This window comes from Anopheles arabiensis, chromosome 3 (assembly GCF_016920715.1).
Source record: "Anopheles arabiensis isolate DONGOLA chromosome 3, AaraD3, whole genome shotgun sequence".
Classification (NCBI taxonomy): domain Eukaryota; kingdom Metazoa; phylum Arthropoda; class Insecta; order Diptera; family Culicidae; genus Anopheles; species Anopheles arabiensis.
In genome coordinates this window covers 23,573,923-23,588,446 of record NC_053518.1, presented here as the reverse complement: position 1 = coordinate 23,588,446, position 14,524 = coordinate 23,573,923, and positions in this window count along the sequence as shown.

Genomic DNA, 14,524 nt, shown 5'->3' with positions numbered 1-14,524 from the left:
TTCATCTCAAGTTGTTATCAAATTTGCTTATATTGGGGCATTTCGGTTAATTTTTGTTTAGCCTGCTGTAGAGAGGAAGATTAAATTTTTCTTTAAAATATCTAAACGTTGATAAGGTGAGCGGTTCCTGATATATTTTGTAATGTTTTGGTTGTTTGTTATGCTATCCTATTTAAAGAAGTCATTCATCCTTTTTAGTTACTAGACGCTTTACTTTCTTGCGCGTATGTTTTACTATGCCATGTACGCCAAAACTATGGTTTTCCAATAAAACCTCTTTTCAACTATTTTTATACCTTATACCATTTACCGTCTCCAAAGCAAAGCAAAGCAGTTGAAGATCAATATCAATTCCCACAATTTGCATCGTTGTTAAACTTTTTTCCACAAAGGGCGAAGCTTCCAAACAAGACACATTCACTCGCGTGTCGTAATAGTTACTTTGATAGTTACAATAAGTACTGAAAATCGTCTAAGGCGTGAACTTTCAAGGTCTGAAGGTCTGATCCACAACCCATATTAACTTCATTCTCATTTTACTACGGTATTGTTGTGAAACGAACCAATTTGTGTAAGATGCGTTGAGCTGACGTAAGGAAGATCACGTTTATTATTTTACTAAATTATTTGCTCTTCGTAAAGCAAAGCAAAACCTACTTGAGAAATGAAAAATATCATAAAAATTGGGGTAGGCAACACATCAACGTCCGTCATTAGAGCGTCAAGCTTTTGAAACAATATTATTTTCGTAAAATTGATACAAGACAACAAACGCTGTAACGGTATCGCTCATAGAGGATAACTTTGATCAGGTAAACTAATACAGACATCAGTTGAACTCATTTAACTGTTTCTAAGCAATTGATGTGATCTGCTCTGTGTATGAAAAGAGCTGCTGTATTATTTCCTCTAGGAAGCAAGAGCGAATCAAGAGAACAACGAACAATTTCAGATGTTGCATACCTGCTCGTGAACACTGCAATGCAACGGACTCTGCACCGCATTGGATTTGAAACGATTGATTGAATCGTTTTATTTTTATGCCATTCCTCTATTTTCAAAAATTCATGTAACATCTGCACTGTCCTTTTTTTATTACCGCGATATAACTAATTGGTGCATCAACTGAAAGTGTTCACTTGATACAAATGCAGTGAAAACACGCTAGATGTCCTGTAGATATTTGTTTAATCATATGGTTTTTTGTTTCAAAATTTGACCGCTCATGAGCGTAAGTTTAAATTTGATCTATATGTAATTCATTGTGTAATTATTGTTATTGTTATTATTATGTATTATTGAGTATCATCTACTGGCGACTGTAGCTCAGGACAGTATTCTCTACATCATGAAGGAATACATTACGTACACACATTTGTTGTTCTTGCATTGCATTTATTTTTCATAAAATTTAGACATTTCTGCAAAATTAGAAAAACTGTAGGCTGTTCAAAATTTAAACAAGTAGATCTGTTTCATTAAAACTGCACGTGTAAACAGAGCCGCGTTGAGAAACGAATTAAATTTACATTTGAAATTCAAACTGAAACATTAACTGTAACCCCAGTTTACTTTTCTACGGGAAACTAATGGGGAAAATCACACGAACTTTTTTCTTATATGTATTATTTTGACAGCCACAGTATGTTAAAGACAAATTAATATGTTTAATTCAGTGTTAATTCTTGTCACAACATCAAAAAGGGCCGAAGATGAAGATGTAAGAGAACCAGAGCTGTGAAACATGCGCTGTCATTCTCGTTCACGCCAGCTCCCATCAAAGAATCCAACTGAATGGATGACGATTCGTTCAACGTATCAATCCGTCTACGTTGACCGGTTCGTCCGGTGCCAGACTGACACACAATTTTTGTTTCATCCGCTCGTCCATTCCTCTGCAGTCTTCTGACTTTAACTCTATCCAACTGTCCATTCGCTTCAAGTAGAATTGATTGATTCGTTTTGTCAAGTTCGATAGTTTCTAACGGCGCGCATCATTTCTTGCCCGGTGAAGGAGGCGAAGTTTGATCTTAGCCCGGGCCCGAACGATGATTGTTGACGCGGAAAAGCATTCTGTGTGACTGGAGTGATAAGGATTTGGCGATTCGTGCGCTATGTGTCAGTTGTGTTTGAGTAGAACAGACGATGGTGAGCCCACTTCTCCCGTTCTCTACCCACCGTCACCAAACTGTTGGATCAATACCGGAGCCGTAGTTGATTATGATTGTGATGAAGATAGAGAGCCATTCGTCGATTTGAAGGCGTCTTTCTTGGTCGGATTCCTCGGACCACGGGGTGGTGGTGGTGAAGAGGGCTCTCCATCAAACATCAATCCGCTTGCGTGAAGGGGTTTCGGAGATGAGTTCGCCCGCACTGATGGGTGGTACTCGGCGGGTTGAGTTTCCATCATCATTTTCATCATTATCGTCATCATCATCATCTCCAGCGTCGTCGTGAGCAGAACGGAGCTGTTATTCTTTTCATCAGTCGGTAAGGATCAACGGACTGGACAGCTGAGTGATCGGGCTGAGTGATAGAAAACATCCTAACTACCATGGTCGAGTCGGGGACTGGGGAAGCGGAAGCCAGGAAGGTTTCTTTTTCGTTTCTTACGCCGCTAATCCTATCGTTTATTCTATGTTCTTGCGGTCAGCTTTTTTGGTGTGCGTTTTGAACGAGGAGCGGCAACGTTGTGGGGTCCATTGTCTTCTAATGTTGCAGATAAAAGAATGATGTTTTATTAATTGATCTGTCAATAGGCGGATGATTTATTTAAGGTTCTTTGGATCGTTCTGTGCATTGTTTACGTTTAAAGAAAGCGTAGCATAGAATACAAAGACCATGAATGAGTGATTAGTGGGCTGTGGACTAGTTTCAGTCAATGAAAATTGATATGTTAACTGTTACTGGAAGTTTGCTTTTCAACAGTAGAAATACTTTAAACATATTTTTAAATTTGTGGGTTTTACTGTACGCTTTTATTTTTTGACTCATACCTTTCTAATGAATCTCAGAAAACACAAAGACATCAGTCATCACGACACACGTCCCATCAAATCAATGTTTGAGAACGAAGGCATGTGAGAATTATTTTAGCACAGCACACTTCGGTATCATCTCATCTCATCACTCGGGTCAGCATCAGCAAGTGTGAGCAAGTATGTGCCAAGGATGATGGAATGATTGATCTGATTTATGGCAAACACATGGAACGGATAATTCATCACGCTGCGAGAAGGAGAAAGCATTCAGGAACAGCATGACGTATTTGTTGCACGAGAAAGAAATGTAGTTCTCTTTCAACTTGCAATGTTTTTCACGCCTTATTCGGGTGTCTGGTGGTTGAAGAAATGCTAGAAAATGCTGCCAGTAATAGCAAGGCCTTTAGAAGGAAGGAACATGAAAAAGATTTAAAATAGATGCATTTGCAACATCCCACACGATACAATGCATGTTCAATTCCTGAAAAGACCCTTTAACTGCAAAGACTGGGGAAAATTCCATTTAGAACATACGCAAAAAGAATGTTGTATAATTGTTGATGCGCTCTATGTTGATGCCAACCCACTTTAAAAAGAGATTAGTTAAAATATGAAAGGTATTTAACATACCAAAGCTTACTGTCAATTCGTGATAACTGCTTTGTTGACTTGCGAATCAAATGTCTGATACATACTTTTGATTTGTTGCTTCGGAATCGCATCGGATGAGTCACAAAATGTTATTTGACGCAATAGATCAATGCTCAATGGATAGTTTTTATGCATAACGAGCAACGGATGTCCGTTACACCACGCAGATCGGCATTTCTCACATCATAAAATGCAAACGATACACCGATGCCAACATTCGCGACTCTCGTCAGCCGTCATTCCAGGGCAGTGGAGCTGTGTTAGCCAGTTTGTGGTACTGGAAGAGGCAACAGAGGTGTGTGAGGCCATTTCTAGCAACTGCACGGTGGAAAATGGAAAAATAAATGACTCACGATTTGCGATTCATAGTGACATATTGTCATTTGGTACTGTTGTCATCGGTGACATCATTCGTGCTGTCTGTAATGGTGTGTGTATGTGTTACATTCGAATAATTCCTTCATGCGCCCGTTTTGCAGCATGCAACGTGCGTGTTCTAAAAATAATCAACCTACGCCCTCCCTTTGACCGCTCAAACGCATGAATTAAACTGCGTAATGGTAATGTTCAATCTCACACCTCGTCTGGATCAGAATTGTGCTGTCAAAATGTCGAATATTGAGGCGATTTTATCGACATTCCAGGTTTCCAATAAACCGATGACAGTTGTCCAGTGGCTCTAGTTTGTCAATTATATTTATCAGACACGTCTGGCTAAGCTTGGACATTTTATGATATCCCGATATTTCAGGGCACATAAATCTGACTACGATGGAGATAAGTTGAACTTAAATTTAAGAAATCGCTATTGGTATGATCCATTTTAAACATCTCTCGGAACTAAACATCAAAACATCAGATGATGAACCTTATTAACTTAGCAGCTTACTTTGCCGTTCATAATCATGTCGCACTGAAATATTCCTGTCCATATCGATCAAGAGATCTCACACCAGATTAAAGAACTTCTCCGTATACCACAATCCGTTGATCCAGAAGTAGTTGGTCGTACTGTGCAGCATCGTTTGGTTGTTGGCGAAATTAATTTACCATCTCCGACAGGCGACAGCTCCGAACGCAATATGCAATTAGCGAATTTTACGAATACCTATCGCTCCCGAACGCATGCCACACAATTTGAGCATCATGCGCATCGCTCATTCAACTGTTTGAGCATCGTGAGTTCTACGAATTCGTACGCGTGCGTCTCCTTGCGCGGTTCGAGTCATGCGTGATGGTGTTGGGTGTCAGATGGTGTCAGAAAGGAATTTTCACTTTGATCACATGAAATGTAATGTTACAAGTTTTGCTTGGAAACATAGAAATTATTAAATTTGTCGAGAGTATTCAACGATCTTCATACACAAAAATTGTGACTACTTTCTTTAATTCTTATTTCGGTGTGTCTTACTGGTTTTGTTTGGAAATACGGAATATCGGTTGAAATGATTGTTTAATCTAGCTAAACTATATTTTAAGATTCTTGTATTATCTTCCAAAGTCACTAAACAGTATAAACATACACAAATCTGGAGTTTCTTTCACTACATCCCAAAACAGACTCAGCACTTTTGTATGGAGTCGGCCTGTTCAAAAGGTCACCAAAAGTTGTGTGTTGCTTATTCGTCACTGTCAGCAATAAATTTAACGTGCTCGCGACAATTCATCTGCTACCAATGGAGTCTCAAACGAATGCTTCGAAAGAGAAACACAAATCGGACATTTTTGTATGTTCATGTATGCCTTTAGTCATTTAATTTTTATATGAGGATCTAAAAGTAATTAGATTGGCATTGAATGTTTTCATAATAATCTCTATTGCTTAGTTTTTTAATCCTTCAAAAGTATTCTCAAACAATACATTATTTATGCAATTATTATATAATTACATTATACAATGTTAACAATTATAAATGATTGTGTGGCAGTTCTTACAAAGATAAGTTTATTGCATTTCGTTAATAAATTAAAATAATTTTCACTTGTAGAACTCTAATTTCAACCATGTATCTGAATACTTCAACTGTTCTTCTAATGATAAAATCACAATCTTTACCTAGATCTACATTTTTATGCACCGAAAACCTGTTTATTTGTACCCGTGATCATACCAGAACAAACGAAGGAAAACTAAATGATCTGCCACACTAAATGACACCTATTTGTTGCTCGCAATAAAACGCCTCGGGTAATGATTGTTATTAGCGGTTGCGGTGTTTCATATGTCACGTCGGGGGATATAAATATCTGCCGGGAAATCATCCCATTTCGGTCCGGGGCCCCAAGTGGGATCACAACCGAGCTGTGATTGACGCTGCTAATCATTTCGCAGCTGTTCGTTGGCTCGCTCGCTCTCTTTCCCCAGCGCAACAGCGGGAAAGTGGAATGACTAGACACAAATTCACGACTCGTCACTGTAAAAGTCAGCTCGTCAGTGTCAGTGCGTCGACGAATGCAGCCGCACCACTGCAGCTAGCTCATGCAAATGTCATCCCGTCGCATTCGGTGATGTAGCGGATCGCTGCAAATATGCATCAGCGCGTCAACTATCCAACGGGGAGCACAAGAAACCGCTCAGGGGAATCTGGTTGAGCTAGTCGGTCAGACAAATTCGTCACTGTCATCGAGATGCCGTGAAGTAAAGGTGTTGAAGATTCGGTAGTGCATCACGCTCAGATAACCTGTTTGTACAAGCGATCTCAAGAAAAGATCAATCCATCAGATTTAAACATTTCGACGGCAGGTTGTATCCAATAGGCCTTCTCACTCACACTTGATAGGATGTGTTAAAAAAGGGCGATTAGAAGGCGTTGGATTTTGAATGAAGATGCTCGAGGCTGGTTCATTGCGGTTGTAAACAACATAATCAACTCTTATGTTGATAACAAATGTAGATTTGACTGTTTAAGTTAAATATAACAAAAATATCAAATTAAAAGATGAGTTACGCGATAGAATAGATCAAACACGCCTTTTTTCTGCCGGTCATTAAAACATAGAAGGAAAATAAATAGTGCGTTTATTTTTATCATTACAGTATAAAATTTTTACGATATTTATTTGTCTTATTCTGTGTATGAAATGAGATTATATAGCCAAGACGGCCGTACTAACAAGGAATTAGTCATCAAATCACAGCATAAAAAGTAACGTTTAAAACAAAACCTTTTATATACTCAGAAACGATGGCTCGAGATAAAACAATATTCCGATAAAGGATGTGAGCTCAAGTCGAGAAGGAATGAGTAGAAGCAATGCTATCTACATTCTGCATGCGAAAGACGTAACAGCCGATGAAACAACATGCAGAAGGGTTCCGTTGAACGATGTACCCGAAAGAGATAGGAGACTAGATGGAAAATCAATAACGGTGATTTTTATGCTTCAGAACACCCCAGATAGGTGGACGATTTTCATCTCACTGCTCGAGGAAAATCGTCCACCACGTGTGGCCCCTGCCTTCCCATCAGTCCATCTTCTTCGCCACTTGCAAGCCAACGTCCAACACGAGATGACGGTTTCGTCCACTCGCACGACATTTGACCGGCATTTGGGGGTAGCGGATGAGCGGTCACCCAAAGAGTGTGAGAGATAATGGGTGAGTGGGCTATGCTTTATTTGTAGCTGGTTTATGTTGGACATCAATTGTTGTCGACATTACCCGCTTGTCAGACTGTCCCGGGAGCAGAGGGATCCATCCAAATGGTGCTCGCATCCTTTCGTAAACATGCATCGCTCGAAAGTGTCTCCAGATGATCGAGGCCGTTGCAGGATGGACGGCAGTCTATACATAACCTTTGCATGGAGTAAACTCACACACACATGGCGAATGGAACGCAAAGGTGGAAAACAAAATAGCAAAGGATATGAAAATTAACGGTAACGACGATAGCTCAGCCAAAATAAGATGCGACACGTTAGAGAAGGGTCTTGAGAGTAAAGCTGCGACAAAAATGGAAATAAACTAATTCTTGTTTTTTCCTCTACTCTGTTGTCAGATTGATGTAGTTGACCAGAATTTGATTACATATCTATTCAGAGTATTGTTTACGGATTATAGATGGTATTTTGATCACAAGGCTTGAACATGAATTTATCAAAACATACAAATATCTCGTACTAAAATCATTTGCTTTACAATTGATTGCATATTCTTAGAAAACCTTTTTTATGTATTGAAAATTTGTAACGAATAGCTAAACAATTTCTAACAATTTTGTTAATTATACGTTCAAGCATCATACCCACAGAGTGCTTGTTGCTTGAATGCCAGACGCTTCGTGTTTTATCGTGAGCAGCGCGATAACGATTAAATATTTGTAATTAAATTATCTTCTCCAAACAAGCCGTGATGAGAAACAGGCGTACCAGTGTTGATGTGTTCGCATAGCCATCAAAGAGCGTGATGGGAACGGTGCAGATTTCGTTTGGGCCATGCAAATGGACGCCACGGACACTGTCGCTGTCGATGAGACACGATAACAGTTGATAGCACTTTGTCATCAGATTCGCCGGAGTTTTTAGCTAGCCCTGGACATGGAACGCACTCTGCTTGTCTTCTTATCCATCTGCAGGTGTTGTGAGACTCATGCTTTCATCTAATATCAGCAGTTTTACGCGTTGTCGCTAACAGGCTAACAGCCATCATACGACAAATTATCATTCAAAATGACAACGATCGAAGCATGGATTCGCAGAAAAAAGCACGATGGACTTGTTCAATTAAATTATCATTAAAAATTGCTTCCGGTCTGTTCCGTCGGTCGTGGGCTGCTTGTCACGTAAGCTTGAGGTTGGAAAATTGACATTACCAAAAATTAATTCTCATTAACGATGTCAAACAATCTGCAGCAAAGTGATGATCTGTTTCCCATCAACAGGTCAGCGCTGGTAAATGGCATGTTATAATCAAGTTGAATTCTTTTTTTCTCTTTTTCAGACCTCTCAGAACTTCAATCCGGAAGCGTGTGGAATCTACTATCAATAGAAAATCTTTATTTTAAAGAAATAAATGCGTTTCTCATTAGATATTTCATGTTATTAGATGTTACGAGTGTAATTTTATTGAAATCATTGATTTAAGATACCTTTTATGACCTTAGGAATTATATAAAATTGTAAAAGGATAAAAATGCGATCCAAACAACAGCCACGACCTTCATACCGGTGGATCAGCAACGATCAAGGTAAGTAAAAACTCTTCTTACATATTGATCTGAGGTTTTTGTTGTTTATTTGGGTCACTTGGCACAAAAATACACAGTTTTTCGTATCATTCAGTAAGTCACATTTAAACCCGTATCGCTCAAAACACCTCTCGGCTCACAAGTAACACCGTTGACGTTATTATTAATTGATTCGTTAGCATTAATAATTATGGTGTGGCCCCGAGTATGTAGGCGCTATATTTGCTCTACAAGGGTATGATGTTCATAAATAAAATTGCTCCTTAAGCGGCTCATGGAATTACAATCGAACCGATCAACAAAACACTCTCCCGAGCACGTGCGTCCGTCCCGCGCTGTTCGAACATAAGCCGGTTTACCACACCGAGCTGCACAGGCACGTAAGTTCTACACCGGAAAATATTTAGCGGCTCATAAATGGACATCATTTTGCATCGCGATGGTTTGTGTTGTGTGCTCTAACCGATGCAAATTTACTCGTTCATGAGGCGGCAACTTACAAACGCCTCCAAAGGTCGATGCATACGCGGCGTCCATTGCATCATTGTCACTGGCACAGTATGTGTGTGTGTGTGATATTTCCAGGTAGTCTTACAACGTCTCGCGGTGTCTCGCCGTGGTGTTGGCCAGGTCTGGGTCTGGTGGGATATTAAATTGAAACACATTTTTCTGCAATCCAACAGCGGCATTTATCAATCGATTATCAGATCCTGAACATGGCATGAACAAACACATTCTGCTGATGCTTTTCGTAATTGTTTTAGCATGAGCCATGATATTGCATTACCTCCGATTTTATCGTAAGCATAATTAGTTATCACCACAAGACGTATGAATTGCCACTTTTACAGTTTTGCATCTAACTTAATCAATTATTTCGTCTTTATAAGGTTGAGGTATATAGTTTTTACTTTTATACAATTTTAATGTTTTCTTATTATTTTCAATGTTCAGTTTAAAATAATAAGAAAATAACTCACATTTTGTTTTAAACTGAAAATGTGTTACATGAAAAACGCACCATGGGCTGAATGAAAATATCAGCGTCACCGGGTCGTTCTAATGTAGCGAAACACATCGTCACAACCGTGGGGTGCATCAGCCTGGGTACACAGTTTTACGATTTATGTGTTTAATAAAATTAATAAACGCCACTCCGCTCAGTGCATCAGCACACGAAACCCGTTGTGATGAGTGAAAAGCCGAAGCAAAGGATGCTCAACATGGCTTGGCTGCACGGTCTTTATGAACATGTACTTTAACTTTGTAACCTTTTTGGGTCGGTTTCTCATTGATCAATCGGTAACACGTCCTGTTGTTTTACCGTATAGACGGTTGGCAAGACAGAAAGAGAGCGAGTGAACGAGAATTTCGGTATTTGAAAAGGACTCCTGTTGACTAGCATAGAAAAGGTACGCTGTACTTGAAGTGGAATGAAGTGACATAATTTTAATTTATAAATTATTGCTTCTGTTCCGAAATGGTTCATAAATCAGTATTCAATGAGCTATATCTTTTCAGCTCTCCTTTTTATAATTTTTAGAAAACATGTGAGATAAAATTGTGTTTCACTGATTAAATATAATACAAATTAAAATGTGGCATAGAAGAAATTATTATGAAGTGTCTATCATTGTTATTATGCATTTTGGTGAGTTTGAGTCAATAGTTCTTCATACTAGCTCCAAATGTCAATGTTTGTAGAATAAAGAATAAGATTCAGTCAAAATCAAAACCTGTTTATAGTTCCACTTGTCATTACCATCAGCTTTGAATGAATCTCTCAACAACCGCGTTTGGTCTTAAAATTTCAACGGCCAATCTTGAAATTTATTGTTCACGATAAGATACCAGTTGTTTGGTGTAAAATGGACTAGTGAAACAAGCAGCAAGGTGCCAACTGGTCCCAGTTGTAGAAGTATGACAACACTTGGTGGATGTGTAACATGAAAGATAACCCATTCTGCAGCAGCAGATGTTAAAAATAAGCAAATAGTTCGTTTGATGTTGATGGTACTAGTTTTTTATATATTTATGACACATACTTTGGCTCAAGACAGAGTGAGTTAAGTAATTTAAATAATTCATTTCGATTATATACTTGTTGTATATCACAAAGGAACGATAGCCATACAACATGTTCAAAACATTGCACTACTCATAATCAATTGAATTATTCTTCATGTATATAGATCAGAAACATCACCCACAAATACCTAAACCTACAGAATGCATTTCTTTTAATTGAATGAAACTTGAGAAATACGTCCAGCGATCGTCTACTTATGATTATCACTAAAGAAACAAAAAAAAAAAGAAAGAAACTTATCAAGCACAGCGAACACATGTCAAACGAACGTGATATGTTTATGATGATCACCATCGACGGGCCGTGTGACACTGCCAACACGGAATGTGCTTTTTCTGTTATCCCTTTTCTGGCTTGATTTGTCTTGTTCGGTTGGCCGGGGCTGGACGTAATTTATTACTTTCAGATAAAACTTTATTGAAACTCAAGCTGGATCCCTCGTTTGGCGGACAGCGTTCTATCTGAGATACCATTTTCGGACCGAGGCTGTGGTGCAATCGATTTTCGGGACGCCAGAGACATCATGAATCCTTCAAGCACGGTTTGGAGTTGTCATTTGAACAGACTGATCGACAAATTAGGTAAGAACTGAAAAGAGCCATGACAACCGATTTCTGACCCAAATATGTTTATAAGCTCGAAAGTTGCTTATTATTTCAGTTGATTTTTACTATTATTTTAAACACAGCACAACCGACTTAGTCAGTTGCACAAGAAAGACGAAACAGTATCAAGTTTTACAGTCACATCGTCCCGTGGCGGGCGATCATTGCCAGTGCAACCCTTAACCGGGCGTAATATTCCCTGCACTACACGATACACCGATGATGTTGATTTATGAAGATTCATTTTCCGGAAATCGGCTCGCGCTGCGATGACCATCAGTTACCCACAGCTACTCACGGCTCACGGTTTCGCCATTTCTTCCAAAGAAGCAGAAGAAGTGAGTCGTTGGAGTGTGGACAGAGGAGAGTCCCTTCCGATCACCCGTCCTTCGCACAGCAAACTCGTTCCAGTCAGCTTTATGTGGGGTTTATGTAAAAGTGTTGAAGAAATGGAACCATCAACGTGAACCGGCGGAGAAAAAAAGAGTTATTAAATGTGCAAAAGGTTGGGCCCATAAATTACTCTTCTTCCGTCTACCATAACGCTTGTGGGGCTCGATCCGGAGACCCGATCCAGACATCCCGTCGCGCATCACTCACCTACGAGGTATACGAGCGGTACAAGGCACGTACACGATTGGCCAAAAAGCGTCTCCCGCAGTTAAGTACGAGGTGCTCCCGCTTCATCACTCTCCCTCTCTTGGACTCGTCGCTTTCCTCATGCAGCTCCACGGAAGCTCCTGAGATGGACAGGGTGGCCGGCAATGGTTCGTTTTCACTTGCACCAACAGGAACGACTCCAACGGTTGGTGTGCAGCAGCGGGGTGCGGTGTAATTTTTTAAACGATTTGAACATTTCTTGATTATTCTTCAGTTATTGATTAATTGGAGCTTGCCAGCGCGTTGAAATATGGTGCATCGTTTCGTTGGTTCTCACCCTGTTTCGCTTTGGTGCATGTGCCGGTCAAACGGGCGAGCGATTTTCAAAGAGTGCATTCGGTGCTATCGGTTCATCGTTGCATGCACGGCCCTCGGCACGATGGAATAACGCCTCCATCTCGGTTTTCCATGGCTGCCCACAGCAGCCGTTCCTTCCGTTGACTTCCACCTGGGTTCGGGACAACGTTCAAAAAGACCGGTTTCATAAGCCCGATCGGTTTGTCGCCATCACTGACGCCTTGGGTGCATAGACGACTGGACCGTCCGTCCACCACTGGACGGGCGCTCTGTTGGAAGTTTTGCGACATTTGTTGAAGTCATGCGAGTGATGGCCTTGTCAAGCAAGGTATGGAAAGAAAGGTCACTTTCTTGTAGCTAGGACTGGGAGGAAAATTTCATGGACGCTTTCTCCCGATACAAATTATACGATCAATCAATGCTCACAGAGTGTGTGACATATCTGTAAAGGACGATATACTTTAGAAAACTGATAACAGAATGAAAATATCATCCAAAAGAAACTTCCGTCAATTTTACCATGGTTTTGAGCATTTCTTTTGAAACCTTTTTTCAAACAACCAGTGAAACAAGTATTCACAAATGTTTTTTTTTAGGTTAACATAGTAACAGTCAATCGTTTTCTTTAGTTGTCGATGTTTTTGTGAGCCAGCTACCCATCGGATCCTGGCGTAAGACATATGCCAACGATACGAACTGAAATGAAAGACAGAAAACACCGATATGAGTTATGTGAATTTAAACAATATAAAGGTACTGATTATTTGATTTATTGCCATACACCACCCTGCGTCTTGTTTCGGAAATACGCCTGGGGTCAGTTCGGTTGTCGGTAGAGAGAAACAAGGAATCAGGAGATGAAGTTCTTAACATCGAGCAACCGCATCATACCAGGATCCCATATCAACGCACTTAGGGCCACTGTTGGCGGGATATTCAGTCGTGCTGTGTGTGGGAATGGCGCAGTACATGGAGAAAGTGAGGAGACAACATGCATCGAGAGAGGAGCCGTTTCAATGAAGATGGTGAAAAGGGACAACAACGAATTAACAGCGTTGCATCACTAAAGCCTTTCGTATGTTTTTTTTTTTTTTCAAATGTTTTTCATCCGCTTTGATACTGTTGCAGATTAAAACAGTTGATTTGTAGTTTGAATTCTCATCTTGTGTCATCTTACGTTGATTCATGCAATTCTCTGACATTCTCAAGATGGTCTCGCTGTTGTGTATTTGTGTGTATGAAAAGTGACCAGTGTGAGATGAGGATAGAAATGTATGACTTTGCTCATCTTCTTCACTCGGTCGTACTTCTCTAAGGACTCACCAACATACTGGCTTGTATGAGCAGTACCATCAACAGCACAAGAAGCAGCTCCAGGAAGACTGAACGTGTGCGTATTATTAACTCATATCGCTGGAAATAGACTTTAATTAATAGCGATAATTTATCTTCTCACCCATCCAAAGCGATCCAAAGAGGAAAGGAGGAAGATGTTGTAAAGGTGTGCTTCATTGTGTATGTTGTTCGTTGCAGTGTGTGTGTACCGAGAAACTCCTACGGATTGAGGCAAGAGCAGAAAATAGGAAAGACACAACCCTCAAGAAGCGTCCCAAGAATCGACAGAAAATCGATTTTTCGTGAACACACACGTAGAACGAGTGAGAGAGGTCTTAAAACTGTTTTAAAATCCATCTTGGACTCTTCCTTCCATATGAGTTACGTCCATCTTGTGGCACACAACCACTCCCATACGTTGAAATAGTTTCATACCAGCCGTCAGTCATTATTCAAACCATTGACACGATCATTCGTTACATTCGATGGCCGCCATGATTCGTTTTCTCAATGTGACCTACCCTGAACTGAAGATTCCGAGGCAGAAAAGTGCAGTCAAGAATCGATAGCAACGATTGCAAGGCGCAGACAGCTTGTGGATGTAAACCCGTTGATCATGGAAGCATTCAAGACCAACTCTTTTCGCATTTGCAATTGTTGAGGATCGTGTGCGATCGATGGCCGGACTACAAGCGATCGGTCGAAGGCTTTACGATAACA